General features: G+C 33.6%; 1 pseudogene; it reads right to left on the reverse strand.

The window, feature by feature from the left end:
* Positions 1-124: 124 nt before the first annotated feature.
* LOC128190682 (uncharacterized) lies at positions 125-13,303 on the reverse strand (annotated as a pseudogene).
* Positions 13,304-19,061: the final 5,758 nt, after the last annotated feature.

Genomic DNA, 19,061 nt, shown 5'->3' on the forward strand with positions numbered 1-19,061 from the left:
TAATGGCAAAATGGCGGCCTGTGTCCTCAAGGAAATTCTCACATTGGCTAGTAATGCTGTACTCGTTGATAATTTCAATCTCTTCATAAAAGCTGTCATGAGATTCTTCTTTCACCTGAGACTGGATTTCAGCAAGATCTGGGTCTTTGTATAGATAGTGCTTTACAATGTTGCTCTGACCATCCACATAATCTATCTTGTGTACAAGTTCAAGAAGATCTGGATTCTGATCAAAAAAGCTGCTCTCCATTTCCATGAATTTCTGCTTCCTTTTAGACCTTACCTGTGCAAAATGGTCATACTTTTCCACGGCCTGATCTGAGGTGTGATCCAAGCCTTTATATGGTAATGTTGTCGATTTTGAAGGATTATCCTCAACTGAAATTGATGAACAAAATTTAACAGGTGTCAGAATATACAAAATTTCAGCAAAGATGCAGTAAGAGCACGATTGAAAACTAAATGAAGCAATTTGGAAGAGTTCTATATGAATTGATCATGAATTGTGATATACATGTATATGGGTACCCGGTACTGGGTATATACATATACATGTATCTTATGTATTGTACAAAAAGGCCGGCTCTTGTCTTAAAATCATTTAAAAATAAGATCTGTTAAGATGTTGATCTAAACTCACCAGACAGCCTTTTTGACACTACAGACTTCCCTCCCTTGATTTTTTTAATCTCGCTCAGGAGACATCCGATGAGCTCTTTGTGAGACTGAGTTTCAAAATGCTTCCGTAGATGGTAAGGTTGGCTGTATCTCTTTTTACATGTCAGGCAAACATGGACTTCTGCAGCATGGCAGTAGTAGAAATGTGTTTGCTTTGCAGTCTAAAAAGAACACATGAACAATAAAATTACCCAAAAAGAAAAACAAATTTCAGCAGTTATCTTGGAAGACAAAATACTAGTACTTGATTAATATTTTTTTTCAATTAAGTAGTGTTAATTTTATAAAGGAATAATTTATCAGAAATTTATTTGATTATGAACAATTGAGTTGTATCTAAATTGAGAATCCAACTCATAAGAAAATCCTCACATTGCTGTTTGTCATAACTACCCAAAGTCCAAGCTCCTAATAAAATATATGGTTCTTTAATACTATGGTAGTTACTATGTGACTGCACACTGCACATGGTTGCTGAATCTTCATAAATTAAGAGATGTTTATGAAACACTTATGCCCCCTCCCTTGGAAACATCCATGAAGAAAATGAACAGAAACTGCAAAAAATTGGAATTTGTCTAAGTCCAAGGGACATAACTTGTTGAAAATTGCACAATTGTAACCAAAATTGAACGTAAACCTATGAGATATTATTATGATAAATCTGTATACCAAATTTTATTTCAATATCTGCTACCTCTGCAAAGAAAATGAATGGAAACTATGGCGGACCAACTGACCGACAGAGACAAAAAGACAGACAGCAGGAAAGCAATATGCCCTCCTCTCTTCTTCAGAGGGGGCCATAAAAATAACTGTATAATCTTAAATTTACTGGAACTGTACTTACCTTTGAAACATAAAGTTCCTCACACTGTGAGCACTGATGGTCTTCTTTAATATGCTTATGAATTTGGGATGCTTTGCTAAATCGCTTTTCACAATTTGGACATGAAAATGCTTTCAGAGAAGCTGTTTTCTTTGAAACAATAATATTCTTTTTCTTGCTTTTCTGTTTTTGTTTGAATTCTTTAAGACTCGTATTGCGCAGACCTTGGTGAACTTTTATGATAGGCTTAACACATTTTCTTTGCAGTTCACAATCTGTTCGTTTTCCAATAATGGAGGCAGTGTATTCTTTCTTGGAATTAGAGGCATTCCCATTGCGACTTAATGCACATGCTGCTCTCTTCTCTTTGACAGCTTTTGGCTTAGTGCTTCTCTTAGATAATGGAGTCTGATTCAAAGAAATTGGCACCTTCTTTTTATTAACAGAATTGCCATTCTTCTTAGCTTTTAGACTTTCCTTTTGAATTTTTAAGCCCAAGGATTCTGGAGTTTCCTTTGAGTTACACTTGTGTTTCTTCTTTTTGGGAAACAACTCTTTTTTCACTGTGGTTGTTTTTTTAATTGATTTCCTTAAACTTTTCTTAGAGGATGTTCCTGCAGACAAAGCAATCTCTTGTAAACAATTTTGAACCAGTACTTTCGGCTGAGACGATTCTAGTTTTTCACAAGATGACTTCATATTAAATGATTCAGAGTCCTTGTTTTCCAATGTCCTCTTTACTACTAAATTTTTCATTTTTGCAATGTGTTGAGTTTTGGACTCATTTTTGTCATAGTTTTCACTTAGATGACAGCCTTTCTGAGACTTTTCACTGTCAATGGGAGTTAGAACTCCTTTACTGCACTTGTACTTCTTGCCTGAAAACTGTATAACTAGCTCTTTTTCATTTGCATTATCTGACTTGGTTTTTTCATCCCCATAAATTGGAGGATTTTTCTCTAAAGATGAATGCTTTCCATGATCTACTTGTGGGCGATCTTGTACAGTTTGCTGGGGTTTCCCTTTACCATTTCTCTCTCTTTTTCCCTGCGGTTTCTGTGTACTATAATCTATGTTCTTGTGTGCCACTCTTTTTGATCTTCTTGGTGTAACTGGTCTGCCCTTCAGTTTATAATCATCAAAGTTCCCTCTCTCATTGGGTTCAGAGTCTTTTAAGACCAACTTCAGTTTATCCTTTTTGGGAAAATTTTCAGACTGTTCTGTGTAATTACAAGATTCATTTTCCACATAAAACTCTTCAAGATATGTAGGTAGGGCAAAGTCTGCAACTCTTAGAGCAGTAGAGACTCTTCTAAGTCTTCTGATTCTTCTTCTAGACAAGCTCTGATCCTTCAAAAATTCAAATGACTCTTTCAACAACTGGAGAGTGGAATGGGGTAATTTTTTTGTCTTTGGGGAAACTGAAGATGTCTCATTATCTGCAGTTTTATCTTCACCCACTTTTTCTTGCATACATTGGTTTATACTGCCAGTGTTGGTTAAAGTGTTCTCTGTTGGAGATTTTCCTTGTGAAGGAATACCTGTCAAATTCTTTTCAATCTTGGAAGTCCCAGAGATTCTATGTGTGTCAAAGATTGGTAGACTTGTTTTTCCAGATTCTAAATCCCCATTGTTTTGTTTCATAAGCCCTTCATTTGCTTCACAAGTCTCTGGATCTTTTGTTAAAGAGTCAAGGAACTTGTCTGAAAAATCAAATGAACCTACATTTTTCTGTAAATATGAGTCAGAAAATGAAAAATTCAGAGCATCAAACATATTTTCATGGTCCTGGGATTGCTTTTGTGTTGAATACTCTGCCTCTTCTACAAGACTTTCCATGTTTTCAAAATGAATGGTTTCTACATTAGGAAGAACTTGGTCATCATACAATGTATCGCCCTCTGTTGATACTGGTACTTTTCTTGGTTTCTCATTCATAAAGTCAGTGGCTTCTATGCTCAATGAATCCTCCATCACTGGCTTTCGGAGTCTTGGATCACGTGGATTGAGAAAATCAACATAGTCCAAATAGTTTACTCTTGGTATTTCATCCAGTGGTATGACAATCCAAGGCATGAATGTGGAGGAGTTGTCTTCATTCAGATTAAATTCATCTCTGCCCATTTTAGTCATTCTTTTCTCAAGAACAGAACCATCTTCAAGTTCATTTTCACTAGAAGCACTGTCATCCTCAAGTATGTGACATCCCAATGGCAAAGCAATAGGATGGTATCCACCCTTTTCCATAAAACTAAACGAAACATCCATTTTGAGACCATCTTCAATTTCATCCTCAGTATACTTGTTTTCTGCAAGAGTATTCACATCCATCAATTCTTCAGTTTGAGGCAATGACAGACATCTGGAGAATTTAGGTGGCTCTTGATGCATCACATCTTGTTTATCTGTCAACTTATCTGAACTCTGCAAACTGTCCTCTTTAAGAAAAGTGTCTATTTCTGGTGAAGTAGGACAAGTTGTAAGACAATTAAGCACTTCTAAACCAATTCCTGAGCAATTATTTCCCTCATTTTTGTCCTCTGATGGTATTGAGACTGTATCCATGAATGCAGGTTCATTTTTCAAGCTGTTCAACTTGGTTGAATGCTTTGAAGCATCATATCCTACTCTAGGCTTTAGGCAAGCTGTTCTGAAAGTGTACTGCTGCTCAGGGGAACTTGTAGCACTACTGTCATCATACACAATATTTGGTAAAAAATTCTCAAAACAGCTCTCAAAAGAAGTCTTGTCCACAAATTGGTTGTCATCTACTTCTGTTTTGGTCTGAATGCAATTGTCTTCATGTGCATTACCGAAACATTCCCTCTTTTTCAGATTGATGGCTTTATTGGTGAGTTGTGAAATGTATCTGCTTGTCTTTTCATTGTGCTTTATCTGAGTAATATAAGGAGAAGGAGCAGTTGGGGCATTTCTTAAAGGTATTCCTTTTAGTAGTGCATCTGACGACAAACTGCCACTGGTCAAACCTCTACAAGGTTGTTGAGAATGTTTACAAACCCTCGCTGATTTCAACTGAGTGCATCCTACTTGGTTTGGTAACTGTGCAATAGGATAAGATCTGCTAGAATGTTTATTGATCTGCTTTGAATGGGACTTAGGAGAATGCAAAATACGATGATTATGATGCTGATGCATGTGATGACCATATTTTGTATATGGAGCTGAAGGATGATTTCTGATGGTAGCCTTTTCAAAGTTGGTGGAACTCCAAACATCACAGTCATTCCCATCCCTGATGATCTGTTGTGAATGGGATTTCAGAGTCTGAATAATCCTATGGTCATGATGTTGCTGCACTCGATGGCCATATCTGGTATATGGAGCTGAAGGATGGTTTCTGAAGGTGACTTTTTCAAATGCTGTGGAGGTGGAACCCCAAACAGAGTTATTTTCACCTCTGAATCTCCTGCATGACCTTAGAGTCCTCGTGTGTAAAGCGCGTTGAGGCAGCAATGAAGGAGCAAGGCTGAAAACTTGCGATCTATTTGGTTGATTAAAATTTGCTCCCAATTCCTGTTGCATGTTCTCAATTTCGAAGAAACCTCTTGTTAGACTTGCTTGTTCTTCTTCATTACTTCTACCCATCATACCATATTCTGGTATCTGGTCCATCATTTCATACAATTCAAAGAGTCCTCTCTCCATTTTGATGTTTCTGAACTTTAGTATATCCTGAATAGTATCACCTCAGCACCCATTGTAACATAATATATACCTGCAATGATTAAATAACACACATTTGTTATCAAATTATTTTCATAAATTTTCCTACATGAAACTGAAAACACCCTAGGCATAAGAATTGTCATGGGGTCACAGTTTAAACAATTAAGAATCATATGTCAGGATTCTTGCACATTAAATACAGTACCCGGTAAGTAAAATTATAAAAATTAAAAATCGAGTTTTTTGAAGATTTCTAGCTGTTAAGGAGGTATGGGACACTTCCATGTTGTGATGTACTATTTGTCGAAATAAAAAATAAAATCAAGTGTATTTCTATAAATAGTTTCTTTCCCAATGTTGTCACCTTACAGGGTAGCGCAGTGGGTTAGAGCATTCACAAATCTGTATTAAGTCATGTGTTCGAATCCCACTGGGGATTTTAAAATTTTTAACGTACGTTCCAATTTAAACATATATTTTGGTTAAAAATTGAAAATTCTAAACCAGTGAAAGTATTTTAATTGTAATGAACTTTAATATATATACATTAATATTGACAAATGTCCCATACCATCTTAAATCTGATTCCCCTTTTTCCTTTTTTGCCCCACCCTATCATGATCATGATTGATATAAAATTAAATCTACACTACCCGAGGATGCTTCAAAGCAATTGAATTTTCAGTTTTTCCTCTATTATTTTTAGGTACCCCCCCCCCCCCCTCCAAATGTCAGCCCACCCCATCATGGTTTGAACAGATTTGAATTCACACTAACTGAGGATGCTAAAACACAAGTTTCAGCTTTTCTGGGCAAATGGTTTTGGATAAGATTTTGAAAATAGTACTAATAAATTTTCAATAATTCCTAATTATCTCCACTAGAAAGCAGGCATGGCTCTTCATTTAAGGTCAGACGACACGTTCCTCAATTTTAGATAACTTTTTCCAGGAATTTGTTAATGGTTTACTACTACTTTGACAAGCCTTCTTGCAAAAAATTAGGGTACCTTACCAGGCATTTTTGCAAAATATAAGAGTATGCAATTTCCTATATAATCTTCTTGAAAATACACTTGAATTGCTGATATAAAAATATATACATCTACAGCACAGCGAAATTCACTAAATTAGAAATATATCTCCGCCGGGGCGGGGCTTTGAACTCACGACCTCTAGAACCTATACGCTTCTGGCATTGAGCGGCCATGGTTCTAACCACTCGACCATGTACACATATAACCAAATTCAAGTAAATTTTGATCATTTTTAAAGTAATTATAAAATTAATATTTTTTATTGGAACTCTTTATTACGAGGAGATACAAAAAAGATTCTCGAGGAACGTGTCGTCTGACCTTAAACAAACTTGATACCCTTCACTCAAAGATTCTTTTTGCCAAGTTTAGTTGAAATTGGCCCGGTAGTTCATGAGGAGAAGTGGAAATGAAAAATATGGACACATAGATGGACACTTAATATAGACGGAAGGATTGATGGACAAACTGATCCCTCCCATGGCAAAGTGTACTGCCTATTTTAGCAGTAGATAGGCAGTTCTTAAGCAGTTTTCAAAATATTTGGCAGTTCTTAAGCAGTTCAAAGCAGTAAGGATTTTAGTGGCAGGTCAAAACTGCCTAGGTAAAAGTATAAGCAGTTATTCTAAGCAGTTTTCTTAGCAGTCTTTGCAGTATAAGCAGTGTAATATTTTTTTAAAAACCTCACACAGGTCTTGCATCATTCTAGAATTCATTTCCAACCAGTTACAAATCAGGGTCATGGCCACTGGCCACTGCCAGATAAACTGACCACTCAGAATCAAGATCAGAGATAACAGGAAGTTTGGTTGCAAATTTTGAATGTATCTCAGTGGCATGAGGAGCAGTTAAGAGTGCATGTGATATTCACCACTGAAAATGGTGTGTTGGGCAATTTAACTCAAGTAAATTTATGGAATTTAATATGTTCTAAGGATATATTACATATATTTCTCTTCAGGTAAATAAAACATTAATAAATTTTCATTGAACAGCTTTTAATAATGGCCTGGTTAGATCACTTGAATTTATATATATAAGATCTGATATAGTGTGTGCATGGGAATTGACCCTAGGGTAGGACGAGACCACAATGGTCAGTCAAAGGTATAGAATATCTAACATGAAAACATTTTAAATAACAACTTCTCAAAAACAACTAGCAAAGCAGCTTAGGTAATGATTGTAATTTAATTTACCTTGGTATACCGGTATGTCTTATCATATTATATATTTACATTATGAGACATATAGTGGAATCCAAAGTATGGAAGGCTAAGGCTAAGAAACTGCTTAGATAACAAAACTAGTACTGCTAAGGAACTGCCAAGCAACTGCCTTCCACTTTGACATGGGAGCTAGCTAGCTGCATGTAGGATGCCAGCAAAGCAGCCCCTTTTTATATTAATACCTAGTGAGTAAGAGTTTACTCTTTAAATTAAGTTTTTGGGATAAAAAATTCATTCATCAATAGATCTGATTAGCTTGTACTGCTTGTCATTTCAATTAAGCTAAATTAAATCATATATTCAAATCTATATAATCAGTCTCACAAATAATACACATAACAGTTCAAAATAAGCCATATGAATTAAACAATATCAACCGTCATCATCATAGGTATTTAAATATACATATTTAAATAAATAAGTATTTTTACATCTTGCCCATTGATGATTAGATTAAAAACATTGGACATCCATCATCTAACAAGAAATTTATAAACATTTGACATTCCTTCATCTATATATGGTTGATGTTTAAGGCAGATCAACAGTACAAAGTTGAGACAAAATAGTGTTGGGCCAAATATAGAGTAGCTGAGTATGGTTCATTACATATCGGGGCCATGGTATTTTAAATCCCCTCTCCATTTTGGATCCCCTCTCTATTGGGAATTGGAAATAAGAGGGGGCTTTAGTATATCGCAGCCATGATCATTTATGAACCCCCCTCAGATGGAATTGAAAATAGGAGCGGGTTCAATATATAGCAGCCACAGTATTTGAACCCCCTCTCTAAAAGCAATGAAAATCAGAGGAGGGGTCAATATGTTGCTGCCTTAAAATTTTGAATCTCCTCTTCAATGGCAATGAAAATCAAAAGGGGGTTCATTTTATCCAGATCCGGTATAGAAAGAGGGCTTAATATATCACAGTCATATTATTTTGAACCCCTCTCCTATAGCAATTAAAATATGAGGTGGATTCAATATTTTACAGCCATATTTTGAATCTACTATATCTAATAGGAATTGGAAAATTTTGGGGTATGAAAATATTGTATGACAACAGTACACTAACTGTACTTGACTTTTTTACTGTCTCTGCATACACATCCCTTTGCCATAAGCCAAGAAGAGATAAAAAAAAATTCACTGAGGCTGCTATATGACCTTGAGTTTTGACCTAGAAACTTGGTTCAAGGTAAGAATAAGGGATATAACTGTCACAAAGGCAGAATGATAATTCAATCCCACTTACAATGGGTAAAACCCATAACTGTATATAAACTGACATGGGGTACCCATTTGCGGATCCAGAGGGGGGGGGGGGGTCTGGGGGTCCGCCGCCCCCCCCCCCCTCCTTTTTCTGGGACATATGAATTTTTTTGAAAACTTGTGCCTATTTAAAGGCAATCTTTTCCCATTTATAATAAATACTGTAATTATCTCAAATAAATGCTAATAAATTTGCTTATTTGAAGAATTTCATACACAGTGAGTGTACTGTAATTTTGTTCTTACATGAAAAAACCGTATCGATTTTTATCGATTTAAAGTACTCCTCTTCAGCATCTGGTGTTTACTACACTGCCTAAACATGTGGAAAATAAAAAAAAAATACATAAACTAAAGCAGTATCGCTTAAGGAAGGAGTCTTTTCTGGTTGTCCACTTGTCAAACGTAAATTTGATTAATTGTTCATTAAATCAAGATGAAAGGAAATTGAAATAGTATATTTTTCTTTCTTTTTTACTATCATACAACTTGGCATAGAAAAATGTAATCAATGTTTAGAATGGAACAAGGACTATATTTTTGGCGTAGGAAAATATCACATGTTGCGCAATTCAGAATTGCTGCATATCATATATATATATAATGAGTCTGTTTTATCATATTAAAAACAATAACAATAATGTTGGATTTTTTTTACTAATGTGAACTAATAATATGATACTTGGGTTTCAGAAAATGTTTTTAAAATATGATTTGCCTATCAAATAACATGTTTATAAGCTTTTTAAAGCGCCCATTTTATACATTAATTTTTGTGAAAAAATCACTAAAATCAGTTTTTCTCTCTTATGAAACGGTCAATATATTAGCTTTTCTGTCAATTTGTATCTTTGTATAAAGTCTTCATAATACATAAAAATTAGAAATATTTTATTATTGGAAGCATAAAAAAATAATCAAAATTTCTTCAAAATTTAAGAAAATTAGAGGAAATGCGGGCTAAGCAATATCAATTTTAGTATAAATATTTATTCCAATTTAGTAGTATAAGCTGATAGACACTTTCATTATCTATGATTTCATTGAAGATTTGAATCTTCAAATCTTAAACAAATGTCTACAGAACTATAAAGAGCTACACTTATTTTTATCACTCTTTACGTTGAGGAAAAAGGTAGTGACCTTGACCTGACCTTTACCCGAAAACAAAAAGGTCAAATTTAATTAAACTGATAGAATCATTAAGTAATATGATCCGTTTGACTGTGTCAAAATTTCATGCATTTCTTATTATAAGAAGTATGTTTGATAATAAAAAGACTCCTTCCTTAAAACACAGATTCATAATAACATATCTACAATGTATTTTCTACTCTATTTCTAAAAAAAAAAATCAATTACAGTTCATACTGTTTTGAATTGATTTTGAGTTAATTAACTTAAGTAATTATAATAGATGAGTTTTACTTCGTTTAAATTTATACGAAAATTCAAAGAAAAATACAAAGAAAATTACATGACCCCCTTATGTGAGTTGTGCTATTTTTCTGGAATGCTAGCTACCTTCATACCCACATGAAACACAATAAAGCCTTTTTTTTTTGCTTCCAAGAATCTGAAACTCTGTTACAAAAATACTGTGTAAAGGGTTTATACGTATACCATTTAATATGAAAATGCACAACTTTTGAAAACTTTCCTAAATATGATCGCATCTCTACTACTACAGGATGATGTAGCGCACCCATTACAGAGGTCACATCAAGTTCCCTGGGACGACAATTGCTTGTACCATTGTAATACACAATTTCAATTTCAATTTCAATTTCTTTATTAACCAATTAAGGGCCCTCAAGGGGCAACATGAAGACTGTTGACATACAACATCCAATGAACATAAAACATTCAATAAACATATACAAGAGGGAAAGAGCTGGATGATTTAAAGAACTATGACAGACATGAACTGCAGAACAATTAAATAGTATATATGTATATATATATGTATAATTATGTATGTTTCCATACATTCAATATAGTGTCTTCTATATATTTATGTTAAACACCATACATAAATATGTCAAGATACAAATGCACATACAAATTTGAAATAGTTTATCATATGATTGAAAAATAAAAAACCAGTATTTGAATAGGAAATACAAATTAAGGCAATGCCTTTTGTAAAAATTTACCAACAGAGTTTAATATATCTAATTCTTCACAGTTTAGAATCCAAAATAATTTTTGTTTATCTTCTAAACTAGTAAAATGTTTTGCTTTAGATGAAATTAAATCAAATAGTTCCTCTCTTTTTTTTGTAAATTTGCTGCATTGGATAAGAAAATGTTCTTCATCTTCAATTTTATTAAGTGTACAATTTTTGCATATTCTTTCTGTTCTACGTGTGTTATTATATCTGCCCGATTCAATAAAAAGTCTATGCGCTGATATCCGCAGTCTACAGATTGGCTTTCTGTATTCAGGTCTTAATATAGTTAAATACTTTTCCAGTCTGAAGTTAGTTTTCAAAAATAAATAAGTAACAAGTTTGCCATCTTTAAGTGTTTCATTTGAGTACTGCCAATCCATCAAATATTTTCTAGTCTGAGATTGTTTTAAAGAAGTAACAAAGTCTTTTTTAGAATATGTCATAATGTTTTGAATATTAAGAATGTTTAGTAGCTTTTCAATAGAGGAATACCAAGTTGTATTTTGGGCGAAATGAAGTTCTTTACTACATACAAATGCATCTTTTAATAGAGGAAACTCTGTTGTTAAATTTTCTAATCTGTAGCAATATTTTAGTAATCTATTGACAATATCATAATGTAGAGGAAATCTTCCTAGTTCAGAAAGTGAAGCATGGTTCATACTTTTCTTATTCAACCCCAATATGGTTTTACAAAATTTTAGATGTAAAGTTTCAGCTATTAAGTTGTTATAACATTGTTGTATCAGTATATCATTAGACTGTTTTATTTTTATGTTGTACACATGTACCATCTATTCAGCAGATAAATTATCCTCATTCTTTTGTCATATCCTATCATTTAGACCTTTATTCAAGAAGGCAATCAATAGAAATTAAAATTGATAAATAGAGTAGAATTTAAACATCAAAGACATAAAAAAAATTACCAAAAAATCCATTTTTATAATAGCTTGTCATAAATAGTCTGAATTATTTTTGGTTTTCTTTTTTATTAAGCATAGACGCATGCTCTCAATGCTGGAGACTTGGGTTTTTTTTAAGGCTAGAAATTATGCAAATCTTCCTTACCTAAACCATTTTAAAACAGCAAAACGATCAATAATGCAGTGCACTCTGATGATGAAATAGATAGTGACGAGATTAATGTTCATTAATTTTAAGCATGGAAAACGTTCAAAAAGTCCCTGTTTGTTGACAAATAATGAATTTTGCACGTATTGATTTTCATCAATTAGAACCCCCCCTTTTACAAATTGCTGGATCCACCTCCGGTACCTTTTCCTAGCTTATGAGTAATGTGTTTCACATTATTCTACACATATTTTGAAAAAATGAATTATGAAATGTATTATGAGGGACACTTCATAGCCCAAGTTTTGAATTTAAGCTGTAGATATGCAGCTTTTAATGATCTGCAGCTTCACGAAGCCATAACTGTATCCTTGTGTGCCCATATTTGGACAGTCTTAATCTATGGGTCTTCTTTACAAATTATCGGTAAATGAGCAATAAATTGAAAATCCAAGTTGTTTATTATAAATAACATTCATTGCTTGATTTTTTAACATTATAGCTGATTAACCTGTCTACATTTCATTACTTACATTGACAAAGTACAAATTTGTCGATAAGACAACTTTATTAACTAAATATAATATAGCCTTGTCAGTAAATTTTCATTATTACTGAATGTTCTGTCTTTGCAGACGATCCATCATATGGTTCATCATATTCTTTTTTTTTATCCTAGTACAATGATTTGAATTCAAAGTAAAGGCAGATTAAATTTTGCTCTTTTTTGTTTGGAAACTTCATATATTCTTACTTGATTCTTTGAGGCACATTTTAATAAATACTGGGTTGATTGAGCATTAGTCTACAGTTAGATTATATGTATATAAATTTGCAAGTATATATGTTCCTGTGAGAATGAATGAGGTTTAAACAAAAGACGAACGCCGTCGAAATTTGGACCCTGTCGATTTAGGACCCTCGACCATACAACAAACTGATTAATTGCTATCTTTGACCATAATTTAACATGGCTGGTTGTTACCTTTACTGCAATAATGTATATATTTTAAATCACCAAGATGGTCATTTACAAATTAAGTGTTCGCTTTGTGGGCAAAGTTCTTCGTTAGGTGTTTGCTGATTGCGACTTTTTTGTGTTTATCAATAATCATGCCGAGCTTCGACTCTTTGATGTGTTTAATGAGACGCCTTATAGGCAATGAAGTCTTTTGATGGACATTTTTTTTTTTTAGATATTTAGGCTTCACGAAAAACAAGTATTTGTGTTAAAAGGACAACTTACCATCTATATTGGGCCTCGTTTTAGAAATCATACAAACTTTGGCGGCAGACGTCTCTTACGTCTTCGGAACTCCTCTAACAATGCAGCGAGCGCCAATCTATTTTGAGAAATCATATTTGCACAAAACGATATAGGCATCATATATTATATTTTTACTACGATTGCGTATACGTGTCATTTTGACTTAATGTTTAATATCAACATTACTCGAAGTGTATAATCGAAGGGTGGGCGGGGGGATAACGGGATGTTTCGCACCTAAAAATGTTTTGTCCCGAGATGGTTCGCTCCTATTCTGTTTTGCCCCGATTAAATTCACACAGTAAATCCTTTACCGAATATCAAAGTACTGTAGAACTGACGGGAGTTGATTTTGTCGATGGTTATTTATTTTAAAATCAATGATCTGTTATCTTGCATGACAAGTACATGTAGTTTATCATTTGAATTACGCATATTTTTATAATTTGAATTTTTGGACTTTTTCGACAAGAATATCGAGAAACCCCCATATGAATAATGTTAAATAATATTTAAAGATTTAAATCAATCAAACTATGTATCATTGATAGAAATATTTCTCGAAAATTGTATGGATCCAGGCAATATTGAACTCTAGTCTCGTTCTACCAAACGCTCGGCTGACACCGTGAATCTCCGAAAAGGATTTACGGAGATAGCCGAGCGTCGAGTTGAACGAGACTATATTGAACTCTGGCGTAGGAATACATACGACCACAAAAATATTTAAATTGTTCGTACCATTTAAAATCTGACTATTTTCAAGGTATCTATAAATAAGTTTCCTTGAAAAACAGTGCTTTAGCATACATCACATCGAATTCATCAATTATTTTCAAGAACTTAGTCTTGCAATGATTTGTGCTGAGGTCCAAACACTGTTTCACTTTCGGTTTGTCTGAGTAACTGCATAGGAGAGTTGATTAAAATCAACTCCTAATAAGCCTTGGACCCCCCCCCCCCCCCCCCCATGGCAAACAGGAAATATTTGGGATTCACTCATGGTTCAACAATGCTTCAAGTCAATGAGTGCACGTGCACGCATTACTTATATACATAAATAGGTCTCCGACACACGTGTTCATGTGAAATTAAAAAAAAAATAGGACCGGTATATGCTCAAGTGAAGAACAATGTTGATGTCCGGTGTAATGATGAATAATGACCCCCGTAGAATAATGACCGGGGGTCATTTTTCTACGTAGAATAATGACCCCCCTAGCTGAAGAATAATTGGATTTTTCTGAAGAAAAAAGACCCGGGGGTTATTTTTCTTCATGTTAAACATGAAGAAAAATGACCCCCCATAGAAAAATGACCCCCCCCCCCCCTGTAAACATGAATAGAAATTGGTTACCCCGTATCCAAGATATGACTTTGAAATTACATAATTTTTCACTCTGTTCAACTGATTTTGAAGTTATACACCGAGCTTGTAAATAAATCGCTGTATATAGTTTTTCATATCCGTAGCAAGAACATGCAAAACACTCTGAAATTGCCACAAATTGATTGTTAACAGTTACGTTACTTCTCTCGTCGAGATACCGCGGGAAATGAAGCAAATAAAGAAAAATTCATATACAATGAAGATATTGTGAGATAATTAATGAACAGTAATCATGAAAGAATAATTGTTGTAATGATATAAGCAATATTCATTGGTGAATGAATTGTCAATCGAAGAATGATACATGTGTATATCTTTATGGAAAAAGACTAAGGGGGCAGGTAACGTAGGAATATGGATACTTCTTATTACATTTCTTGGGGAAAGTGATTTTTAAAAAAATCATTCTGCGTTAGTTTTGTTTTCTTCTACGTAATACATGAACATCTATATTCAAACATTTGTTGTAATGTTTTGTGATCATGAATAGACTTTATTCTTTAAGAGCAAATTTGTGAAGAATACCAGACTATAGTAAATCTTAATAGACAGTGATCGATTATAATAAGAAAGATTGTTTTTAAAAGCTTTGATAAGAGGTTAGGGTCGATGTTAGAGGTTTGTATCCCGCTTGATTTTGATCAAACGATCTTTATTGTATCCAAAGTTACCAAAGCTCATACAAACTATTGAAGCATTAATCATCTTAGCATTAACTAAACTTACTAAAGTATGCCGAGGATAAAGTAAAATATACTTTCTGTACGAGTACTCTCAGTACTTTGACGATTTTCCTTATTGGCCGTTAACCTCTACTGGCGTAATGGCTGCTGTCAGTGCCTACTAACTTTAGCTTGGTTATAATGCCTAACAGTGGAGTAAACTTTTCATAATTTTGGTTTCATCATTAATTCTGGGTGATGAACTTTTATGTACCCAGCAGTTTTTATTGTGGAAATCCTCAATGCAAGTATAATTCATAAACAATATGAAGAATATAGAAGATGCGACGGCGAAGCGCAAAGATGCGAAGACGAAAGTGCTGAGTTAAGTGCGAAGAAGTGATACTATCACTTCTTCGCCTTTGCAACTTCGCACTCTCGCCTTCGAATCTTCGCGCTTTCGCCTTTTTAGCTTACCGAGACGAAGTCAATGGGAGCATATACTATACCCCCGGCGTCGGCGTCCGGAGCTGGTTAACGTTTTAGTTGCAGCTCCTATATCTAAGCTATTACTTGTCCTCTCTTCACCAAAATTACATGGATGATGCATCTGGACCTACTAAATCTGGTTCCTAACCATCAGATGCTGGAGGAGGTGAAGGTTTTTAAAGCAGATAAAAGTTTTTGTTGCAGGTGCCCTTAAATAGTAATATCTAAGTTACTGCTGGTCCGTACTTCACCAAACTTGCATGGATGGTGTGTCTAATGATACTGATGCACCAGACAGGCTTGAGTGCTGAATCTGAGCTATAGGTTTTGGATCCTGGAAGAGGTTAAGGTTTTTGGAGCTGGTTAAAATTTTTGTTGCAGGTGCCCTCTAATGATTATATCTTAGTTACTACTGGACTTTATTAAACTTGTATGGATGGTGCGTCTTATGATACTGATGCACCAGACAGGCCTAAATGCTGAATCTGAGCCACAGGTTTCGGATGCTGGAGGAGGTTAAGATTTTAAGAGCTGGTTAAAGTTTTTGAAACAGGTGCCCTCTGATGATGATATCTGAGTTATAACTTGCCCTTACTTCACCAAACGTCCATGGCTGGTGCGTCTTATGATACTGCTGCACCTGACAGGCTTGACTGCTGAGTCTGAGCCATAGGTTTCGGATGCTGGATAATGATAAATTTTTTGGAACAGTAACATGTTTAATAGATAATAGTACTATTTCAAACTTGCATAGCTGATTAATCTGTAATATGAATGAATCGCAGAGGTAACTTCAGATGCAGAGCTTGATCTCCATTATTAAGGATGCTCAAAATATATATCTTAGTTATTGCAGGTCCTTACTTCACCTAACCTGAATGTATGGTGTGCCTTATGATACAGATGCACCTGACAGGCATGGATGCTGAATCAGAGCCACAGGTTGGAGATGCTGGAGGAGATGAAAGTTTTAATTGCTGGTGCCCTCTGATGATGATATGTTAGTTATCTGGTCCTATAAAACTTCACCAATCTTGCATGGATGGTGCGTCTTATGATACTGATGCACCTGACAGGCTTGAATGCTGATTCAGAGCCATAGGTTTATGATTTTTGATGAGGTTTAGTTTTTTGGAACAGGTCACATGATTTATAGATAATAGCTTGCATACTAAGTAGTTGATGTAACTATATTATAAATGAAACGCAGAGGTTGCTTTAGATGCAGAGCCTGATCTCCATTTTTAAGGATGCTAGAGAAATCTCATCCCTCACTCAAACCTGCTTGAAAGATAGATGTGGTTGTTGTTAGATAATGTAACATGATTCCTATGATATAGTATTGTATGATATGAAACAATATTGTTTAATAGGATACAATATAATACCATATGTTATATTGTAAAACGTTAAATGATACGATAAAATATTGTATCAATTTTTATGCCTCTCTTCGAAGAAGGGAGGGCATATTGCTTTGCTGCTCTCGGTCTGTCGGTCGGTCCACTAACAGTTTCCGTTCATTTTCTTCGCAGAGGATGAACATATTGAAATGACATTTGGTATACGTTTAATCATGATAATTTCTAGGTCAAGTTCGATATTGGGTACGATCGAGCAATTTTCGACAGAGCTATGGCCCTTGGACGTAGAAAAATTCCAGTTACAATATTGTATAATATTATATTGTATTATTTATTTATTATTTAATCACATGATACTATTACATATGATATTGCAATATATAATATTGCATCCTATGATATTATAGTGTATATTCTATGATATTGTATCATAGAGTATTGTGTTATGATATTGGTTTCTGTAATATAGAATTATATAACATGAAATTGTATATATGATATTGTTATATTATAAAATATCGTATCATACGATATTGTATCATATGATATTGGTTTATATGATATATTATCATATCACATGAAATTGTATTTTATGATATTTTAATATATGTTATTGTATCATATGAACAATGTGTATAATATGATTGTATTATATAATACTTTACTTTATCCCATGATATTGTATCATTTGATATGATACAACGTTGTATCAAATTATAGTGTATTATATAAAACAATATCATATTATGTATCAAATATGATACAGTATCATACAATACAATATTATACAATACAATATCATACTATAATATTTACATAAACTTTCTTTCCCTCTATTAAATTACATTGGTTCATTTGAGTGATATTTACGCACAGCACAGAAGACCCAATCACCAAATCTGGTGCGTATGAATACATTTAGTATTCCCTCAGTATTTCTCGAAGAACAAGAACTGACTCTTCTCGCGACTTCAAACCGGATAACGGCCTGATATTATACTTACGTTGATAAAAATTTCATTGATGTAAATATATTTTGACAGTTAAATGAATTCAATTGATTAATTTCTTAACTTACCAAGGGTAAATTCATTTAATTACAGAAAGAAAAATAAAATTGGGTTATTAGAATTTAAAACGCTGTGCACTATTTTTGTCAGCATATTTCGGCTGTTCCAGTGGCCATTCCGTTAATTTCGCATTACTCATTAAATAAGACAGCTTTTTAAAAAATAAATTATACATATGTATTTGCGGGAAGGAAATACATGTTTAAAAACGTAAATATAAGCAGGGATTCATATTTTTTTTTAAAAATGAGGTCTTATAATTGCAACAATGAGTGAAAACAGATTTTCATAACGCGCTAGCGCGCGTTATATAATTTGTATGCACACTGCTGCAGTTATGTGACCACATCTTTCAAAAAATAATGTTTGAATACTTAATTATACAATATAATATCATATGTTTCAATGTTATGATGTATTATTGCAATATAATATTGTTTCATATAATACTATATTGCATTATGTTTTATGATATTCTATTATTTGATCAAATACAATTATAATGTATAACACAATACAATGTCATATCGTACGCTATAATATCATATCTCACATTTTTTTTTACGGTATTTTATGGTAGTTTATGATATATATTGTAAGTATGATAGGATGCAATTTTGATTATATATTATTGTATTGAATAACATATGAACATATGATTATCATACAATTTTTAAACAGATGATATACGATATTGTGTCAAAACAGAATGCATGAATATCCAAGATCATAAAGGATGGTTTTCATACAATATGATAAAGATGGTCTCATAAAGGTGATGCCTCATAAAGGTGATGCCTCGTCTCGGTGAGCTTTGTAGTCTGTGATTACCTATGTTTTAT

This window comes from Crassostrea angulata, chromosome 6, assembly GCF_025612915.1.
Source record: "Crassostrea angulata isolate pt1a10 chromosome 6, ASM2561291v2, whole genome shotgun sequence".
In the NCBI taxonomy this organism is placed as follows: Eukaryota; Metazoa; Mollusca; class Bivalvia; order Ostreida; family Ostreidae; genus Magallana; species Magallana angulata.